Genomic DNA, 9,502 nt, shown 5'->3' on the forward strand with positions numbered 1-9,502 from the left:
TATGGTAAGCTCTCTCTTTCAGAAACTCCCACTAGAACCCTCCTTGGGCCTCACAAATAATGGGCATGATGGCCTGGGATCAGATGTGAAAACAGCCATCCTTACTGCTGTGCTGACACTCAGGGAAGTGCTGTACTGGACTTGCTCAATAGAATAAAAGTTAAGCCGTTAGAGGGAGAGGCCCCTCAAATGGTCCCCATAGAAGCCTTCTGACCCCTCTAGCCACAACTAGGACTCATTTAGGGAAAATATGGACTACATGCTTGAGGGGTAACAGTGATTCCAGGCATTGTAGATGCAGATTATCAAGGGGAAATTATGGTATTCTGGGAAAGGGAGTCCCAATTTTTACTCCTGGAATGAAAATCGCACAACATCACAGCCTCTCAGTCTACTCTGACTGCTCAGATAAAAAGTAAACCCTTTCTAGGACTTCTGGACACAGGAGCAGATGTTACTATTATTGCAAAAAGATAATGGCCCCAAACTTGGCCTTGCCAAAGAACCTCCTCTGGGCTGGTAGGCATTGTAACCCAGTCTTTCATGTAGAGCAGTGCTATTCTTTCTGTAACTGGCCCAGAGGGAAAGACAGCACACATCCAGCCATATATTGCTTATATACCTATTAATCTTTGAGGCAGAGACCTATTACAGCAGTGGGGTTTTTCATTAATCTATCTTTTTCATATGTGTCACTGCTGTCATTTCCCTTGTCCTCATTTGGCTCACTTAGAAGCTGGTGTGGTTTGGGCAGTGACCACTAAAAGGGGAGAAATTATATCAAGCTAACCTCTTAGTACAGGAGCAATTACAACAGGGACATACAGAACCTTCCCAGAGTCCTTCGAATTCCCCTATTTTTGTCATAACAAAGAGGCAAATGGAGACTGTCCTATGACCTCCATACAATCAATGTAGTCATTCAACCTATGGTGGGTTTGCAACCAGTGCTCCCTTCCCCATCTATGATTCCCCAAGATTGGCCATTGATGGTGATAGATATAACAGATTCTTTAGCCCCTCAGGATTGTGAAAGGTTTACTTTCACCCTCTTTCTATCAACAACTGAGCTTCTGCCCAGAGATCTCATTGAAAAGTGCTTCCCCAGGGTATGCATAATAGTCCTACTACATATCAAACTTTTGTGGCCCAGGCACTAACATCAATCAGACTACAGAGGCCTCAGGCAATTATTTTTCATTATATGGATTATATCTTGTTGAGTACTGCAGACCCCCTGGAGCATTTAAAGCTAAATCAATTGCTAGAACAAGTCTAGCATTTTGGACTGGTTGTAGCACCTGATAAGGTACAAAAAACCTCCCCCTGGAATTACTTGGGTTCCATTTTAACAGCATACTATGAAGCCCTCAAAGCCCTCTATTAGGAGGGATAAATTGATTACTTTAAATTGCAGTATGCTAGCTGATATTAATTGGCTCTGTCAGTTTGGGAATTCATCAACTGACACATCTATTTAATATTCTTTAGTGTGATCCTGATCTTTCTTTCCCTTGTACATTAACACCAGAAGCTGAAAAGGAGTTACAGCTAGTGGAACAAGCTATTCAGTAGTGTCAGCTGGATCATATATATCCCCAATTTCCTATTCAACTATTTTTCCTACTCCCTGCTTACTTATTGGAGTTACTCAACAATTGACCCCGATATTAAAATTTTTAGAATGGCATCTTTTGAGCCATACAGGTCATAAAAACATCAAATTTTATGCTAAGTTCATAGCTTCTCATTGTCATGGGCAGAAAGAATTAATTATCGGGCTATGATCCTCAGGTTATTCAGACTCCCTCATGGGGAATTTGAAACTTTGCTTAAGCATTGTGTCACTATAGTGTGTACTAGCTGATTTTGCAGGTGAAATCTTTGGAGCTTGGCCTGCTGATAAGCCCTTGCACTTTTTAACTACTATTCCTTTCATCCTTTCTAAGGTTGTTCATTTTGAACCCATTTCACAGGCATGTACTGTGTTTACTGATGGCTCTGGTCACACTAAGAAGGCAGATATAGTAACAGGTTCTCTAAAATGAACTAGGGGCAAATTCTTTTCCACTGAAAAGAAAAAATTAGGCACTAACATTCTTACGTTACAAACTTTCCCTCAGGAACCTTTAAATCTAGTCTCTGATTCTCAGTATGGTGTGTTTTCTCAACAAAATGTTGAGACTGCCCATGTCAAGCCTTCTATTGTGCCAGATCTGTTCTTTTTATACAGTTGCAGAAGTTAGTCCAGACACGCTGTCATCCTCATTGTATTACCCATCTCCATTCTCATTTTCATTCTGGGCCCTTTTATAAAGGGAATGAAGAATCTGATGCTTTGGTTATATTTTCTGCTTTTGATGAAGCTTGTCTCTCTCATGAACTTTTGCACCAAACTGGCATGCCCTTCACAAAGATTTTGCTCTAACAAGGGTTCGGGATTAAAATGTTGTATAACAATGTTCCTCATGCCAGAGGGCGGGGGCACTGACCCTCCACAGGTGGTTAATCCCTGAGAATTGAGACCTAATCAGATTTGATAAATGGATATTACTTGTCGCTTGTTTTGGCCTGCTATCATACGTACATGTCTCTCGATAATTACTCAGTAATGATACATGCAGCTGCACAGTGGGGAGAAACTACTTCTCATGTTATTTGTCATTGTCTTAGCTGCTTCGTTCACATTTTAAGGGATATCGCCCTGCATATCCCACTTCCCCTTTTTAGGGTTTTTACAAGAAATAGAGTATTTCTCACACAGTAGGTATCCCTTATAATTCCCATGGTCAAACGCTTGTTGAAAGAACTAACCAAACCTTAAAAAAATATGCTGAGAGTACAAAAGCAACCTCACAAAAGAACCTACATAAAACTCTGATTCCTCTTTTTCAGCCTTAACTGTCAAGGTCACAGCCCTGCAGAAGGACATTGGGTTTCTAAACTCCTCCCCAGTACCCACTAATTTTATGAAAAGACATTAACTCAGGGAGGGCCCTGTTTCTCCTTTTATTACTGGGAGGACCAGTGCAGCTGTCAGCATGGTTGGTGAAACCTTATCATGGCCTTCAGAGGAGGAGATCCAACTCCATAGATACAGAACCTCTACTTGGGAGAGAAGAAAGATCTGCCTCCCTTCCTGCAGCCAGGGATGACTTGGGCTCCTGAAATGACTTGGGGGAGCCTGAAAAGAAAGACCCAAAAAGCAAATGAAGTCCTTCAATGTATGGGGCAACAAAACATCTCTGAACTTGGATTGCAGGAACTCCCTGGGGAGTGATTGCTCTTGCTGCCTTGTTATTAATTGCTCTTTTTCTCCTTTTCCTAGTCTGTGATATTGGAATGAAGGCAATTAGGTAGCCAAAAACAACAACACCAAGTCTGGCTTGCTAAGAAACTCCTTAAAGCAACAAAAAAGGGAGCTGTGGAGTTCCTTGTGACACCCAGTGGGCCAATGTCTGCTTGGGTTCCAAGAGCAGAAATGTCTTGGAAAGGGGATGTTTTGCCAGTTTGGACAGAGATGGGCCTTATGGGGAAAACAAGGAAGCTCCCTAAGGGACAATTAGATAAAAGTTAATTATTCAACCAAAATGTCACCATACCTTGCTCGCCTGCCTAGCTGCCTTAAACTAGTCTCTATGGCTTTGATGTTTTTCCATATATCCTGGATTTGAGTCAGTTTGGGGCTTCACTCCATTCCAGTGAAGTCCCCTGCACGCCTAAAGTGTTCTCTGTGTCTTGCATCTTCGTTCATCTCTCTGACAGGTTTTTCTAACCTGACCCCAGCAGGCATGTATATATGTCTCTGGATTCTCTATGATGTTGTATTGGCCTGTATGTCTATTTTCCAATACCAGGGTCAAAAGGGAAGCTTCCTTTGTTCCACTGCCCCTGGCAGCACCTCCTGCAGGCAGTTGTCCAGGGCTTCTGTTAGGCAAAGCCAGTGGCTGTGCTCCAAGTGTAGGATGGAGCCTCCGCTCTTGCCCGGGCTTCCAAGACAGGCTGGAAAAGACATTCTTCTGTGCTGAGACTTGACACCTGCTGCTGCTCTCCCCACAGTGTCTCCAACCTGTGTTAAATACCTTAGTCCAAGCAAACAGGAGAAGAACTCATCTGTCCTTGTATTTTTGCAGAAATGGGCTGACCTGGGAATTAAATGGAGTTTGAATTCTGTTGTTTTTTCTATCCTGTATACAAAATCCTTTCTCCTGTGATAAATTTATATCCTGTTCTTGGGGAGAATTTTTGTTGAAAGATTTAAGGAGTCCCCCTGCTTTTTTTTCTTCTCTGTTGGAATTTCCAAGATGAAAACTAAGTTTGGTAATCAAAAGGAATCACAGAGCTTAGAATATAATGATAGTCAAAGCTGAGACTTATTATAATGAAAGGATGCAAAACAAAATGAACAGAACACGTACATAGGCGAAGTCTGCAGGAAAAACTGGCTCAAACTTCCAAGAGTAATTCAGTGGAATCACATAAGATGCATTTAATTCCTTAGGTAACGAATTGTATGGACATGTACGAGGAATGTGCCAGGGATGCTCTTAGAGACTTTGTACCTAAAGTTTTTATGGGTACTGGCAATGGGGGCATATTCCACCCAGAAAGTAGTAACATTCTGGACTTATAGGGGAAAATGATTTCTTCGGCACGTTGTAGTTTGGATCTTAAATGTGCCACAAGACCCAGGCTCAACTTAAAGGCTCAGTTGCCAGCCTGCAGCGCTGTTGGGAAATAGTGGAACTTTTAGTGGGTGGAGCCTAATGGAAGCTGGTTAGGTCATTGGAGCGTACCCTTGGGGGAAATACTGAGCTTTTGGCCTCTCCCTCTCCCTCTCCCGCCACCTCCCTCTCCCTCTCCTTCCCTTTTCCTCTCCCTCCTTTCTGGCTGCAGGGTCGTAAGCAGCTTTAGTTAACCACATGCTTCTCTCCATGGATGCTGTGCCTTTCCACAGTGCAAAAATAGAACCAACCTGTCATGGACTTAAGCCTTTGAAACTGTAAGCCAAAATGAATCTTTCCTACATTTATTTTAGGTATTTTGTCAAAGTGCTGAAAAAAATCAACAAATACAATGTAAACCACATTGGTTATTTAAATAGTTTAGGTCACTCTTATAAAATTTAAGGAATGTTTTGTATTACTGCAAGAACTTTTTACCATGAGTTCCTAGATACCAGCAAAGGGCCAACCTTGATATCAGTCCTTTCTAAATATAGGCAGTTTCATACCCATTACAGTGTGTGTGTGTGTGTGTGTGTGTGTGTAGTCCATCCCTTGGCCAAAGCATCTTATTGTAAAATTATTATCAGTAGGATCCCAAGTTGCAGGATGGAACCAGCAGTACTGACTTCATTTGAAATTCAGGGGTCTTGGATTTATTCAGTTTAAAAAATCCTACTGCAGTAACTGTAAATGTCCGTCTTAGCCTGAGATTCTTATTAAGTTTTTATACTAACTTCTTTTAAGTTGACTCAGGCATCAAGTCAGATACAATATAATTCTGATTAGCAAATTGAAGCTGACTGGTGTGCCTTTCAAAGTAGTCGTGATAGTCTTGGTACACAGCAAGAAATACAGAGTTTTCAACTAAGTCATCTCAATGAGGACACACGTTGTTTAGGCATGGAGGTTAACAGGGCCTCAACGTGCTTTTCTACTGTGGAGCCTCTTGCTGCAGGGCTCCATGTCCTCAAACAATTCAGTTATTCTTTCACTTTAGACAGACTCTTCAAAGGCAACCAGTTTCCATTAGTCTTGCTTCTCTGTGGCATCATTTTATTTGATGCCTTGAGTATGGACAATATCTGGAAGTGCTCTTGGTAGGTGTTGGAGCTGGGGCTGTGCCCTCTGTCTCATGGTCAGCACTGCTAGCTGTGATCATTGGTTTAGCTAACAATTTAAATTCAAGACCTCACAGCATTTTGCTATTCAAGATCAGTAATGAAAAACACATCATGAATGTCCTTTTCCACCTCCATCCTCCCAGGTGCTGGGTTTTTGGATTTTCAGTGTTACTGTAAAGTCAGTGTATTTTATTTAGAAATCATCACTTTATATTTTTCCTTATTGTTTTTATTCTCATCTGAATTTTTTATCTGGAAGGGTTATACAAATTTATACAGAAAAATATTTTTTATGTGTCTTCACCAGAAAAACATACCATGTTCAAGAATCGGTTATGACAAAATCCTGAATTTCCATAACTGCCTATATTGTGCTTAGATAACTTCCATCCCTTTTGTCCTGGTCATTTATTCAGAAAACAGTCTATAAAAGATCAACTTCTGTCTGGGGACAGATGCACCAAGCCAGGGCCTCATGCATACTGTAGGATGGTAAGTGCTCTCTAGTGCTGAGCTGTGGCTACAGTCCTGGGACAACTGCAATTAAGAACCAAATTCTATAGTTAAGAGGAAGGGTGAGCAAAGCAATCAGGGTGTCAGCTCACTTGCAAACTTCACATAATCTGGAAAACAGCATAAGCACTTGGAAAACAGCATAAGTACTTGGGAGACTTCTGAGGAGTCAAGAGTCATATCTGTCAGGAGTGGATGGAGACACGCTCCCCATGCCATGCTGTCTCCTCACTTCAACTTTCAATAGCAAATACACATGAGATAGGGTTCTCCTGAGTGAATTAGTACTCATGATGATTGTTTACGTGTCGCCTTGATTGGCCGTGAGTAACTGTTACTCCCGGATGTGCCTGTGAAGCTGTTGATGTGGTGCACATTGAACATCGACACTGGTGGGCTCAGTAAGGTGGCTTGCTCTCCCCAGTATGGATGGGCATGATCTAGCCTGTAAGTGCTTTTACAGAGCAAAGTAGAGGAGGGAGTGATTCGTTCTTTTTGTGTGTCATTGCTGGAGCTGGGACAGTTCATCTCATTTTCTCTTGCCTGTAGACTTGGGTTTATACCATTGGCTCTCTTGCCTTTGGACACAGACTAAATTATACCACGAGCTCTTCATTCTCCAATTTACAGATAGCAGGTCTTAGGGCTTTCCAAATTCCCCAGCTGTGTTGATCTATTCATTTCTCTCATTCACTCATTCATTCCATTCCCTGTGGTGTGTGTGTGTGTGTGTGTGTGTGTGTTTGAACTCTCCTGACTGAGCATTCTTTGTCCAGCTCAAACAGTTCAATTGAGTCCTTAATTGTAGAAGAATTGTCCAAAGGCAGTCCGTATATTAGAGTCTGTTTCTCTGGAGAACCCTCACACAGAGTCCTTATAGGAAGAAACACAAGAGCAGTAATTTCTCTCTTGGACATACGAGGCTGTGGTGAGAAGGCAACTGTCTACAAGAGGAGAAGAAAGTCCTCACTAGACACTGATTCTTCTGGCTCTTTAATCTTGGTCTTCCCCCGCTCCAGAACTACGAGAAATACAAAACTGTTAATCCACTCAGTCCATGGTATTTTTATTCAGCAGCCTGAACCAACAACCATAGTTAAGTTTTTTGGACAAACCTGGTACGACTTCCCCGAGAAAAGTTATCTGATAATCTTTTTTAAGTAATGGAGACAATCAGCAGCGATGCCGTACTTGTAACTTTTGCTGAGTCATTGAGAAGGGGCTTTTCTCCAATAGCTAACAAAAATATTATAGCAAGCATGCATTTTTTGCTAAAGGAAAAAAAAGAAAATAAGCCATCTCATGCCTTGGTTATGTATCAGTCAAGGCTTACTAGAGAAACATATAACACAAGATATACAAATGTATAAGGAGTTACAAGTTCGGCTTACAGTGGTCAGCCACAGAGTTGGATGAGGAAGCGTGCAGAGGGTGTGTGCGCACTGGAGACCGATGGATCCAGTCCCAGGCCTGGAGCTCACTGCAGTGTCCGTGCAAGTCTGCATCAGGAGGCTGATGGGTCTAGAGGGATGCTGAGGAATCTACAGAGAAGGCTGAAGAGTCTACACCCGAAGGCTGAAGAGCCCCAGGTGGAAGCCAAGCAGTCTGCACCAAAAGCCTGGAGACCATGACTAAGCTGAAGGCGAAGCTCCTCTGAAGAACCAGCAGTCAGTCCGTCCTCATTTCCCCTTTGTTGTATGCAGCCTACCCACCCTGGGAGGGGGTCATTTACACTCACACCATCTCCAGGCCCTCCTCCTGCATAGGCTCACGATGAGTACAAAGGACGGACCCGGGCTTCTGCTGAGTCGCTTAGCTAACCTAAACTTCTCAAGTTGACACAGTGAACGACATCCTAGAGGTAAGGGCGTGTCCTTCTCATCCCGCGATGTAGAACTGCTGAGTCACTTAGCCAAACCGCTAGACCCCTCAAGCTGACACAGTGTATCAACCATAACAGGTTACTTTTCCTTACAACGTGTAAATTGTACCGTGCTCTAGGAATAGTGGCACTCAGCTCTGTCATTTCTTTTTTCTCTCTTGGAAGGGTTTTCATATTCAGATAACCAAAACTCTCCCTGTTTGAAAATACAGGATGTCCCAAAGGTCTCTTTGAACACTGGCAGTAAGGTTTAAACAGCTTTACTTCAAAGCAGGCACTGATACTCAGTAATTTCATCTTGGGCAGGTGATGGTGTGTTTGAATCTCAACTTCCTCATCAATAAAATAAAATAAAATCTCCTAGTCATAGGGTTGTTATAATAAAAATAGCATTTATAAAATTCCTGGTTCCCTAGTTGACACAAAGTACAGACCTCATAAAAATCATATTCTCTTTACCTTGAAGACAGTGAATAAGGACAGGAACTATAAATTCATAGATGCTTTTAAAAAATAATAGCCCCAACTGTAAATAACCCAAAATAATAGCCCATGCACAAGATTTTTAAAAATTATAAAGTGATTTTAAATTTTAAAAATTATAAAGTGACCACATACAAGATTTTTAAATATTATAGGATAATTATATATATATATATAATATATATATTAGGATGAACTAGTGTTACTATCTAAATCTGCATATAAATCTCATAATATTGGGTGCTATACAAATAAAACTGTAAGAAAGTTCAAGTCAGGTAACAATCTAAGGGCACAGGGTCAGAAAAAGTGATTTTTTTTTTTTTTGGTTTTTCTCTGGTTCCAGGAACCGAACTCACGACCTTGCGCTTGCCAGGCAGGCACTTTGCCGCTGAGCTAAATTCCCAGCCCAAAAAGTGATCTTTTGAAGGGATTGAAAGGTGGATAGGATGAACTTGGAATGCTGTGTCTTCATCTACACAGTGGAGGGTGATAGAGGGGTGTATGTGTGTACAAATTCATGAAATTATTTAAGTTTTGTGCATTCTACATTTACAAATACGTTGTTTGTATTTCTATGCGTATAAGTAATACTTTGATAAAAACTGCTCACTTTGACCTAGAGCTGGATTTTCTGTCAATATCAATTTGATTTTTTAGGAGAGTGTTTAGATTTGACATTTCAACAGCTGGCCACCTTGCAAGCAGCAGTCTTTCCCTTTCGGTGGCCCATCTCACTGCTAGCCTGGAGCTAGCTGACAGGCATGTTTATGAGG

This window comes from Chinchilla lanigera, unplaced genomic scaffold (genome assembly GCF_000276665.1).
Source record: "Chinchilla lanigera isolate Chin_1 unplaced genomic scaffold, ChiLan1.0 scaffold00026, whole genome shotgun sequence".
Classification (NCBI taxonomy): Eukaryota; Metazoa; Chordata; class Mammalia; order Rodentia; family Chinchillidae; genus Chinchilla; species Chinchilla lanigera.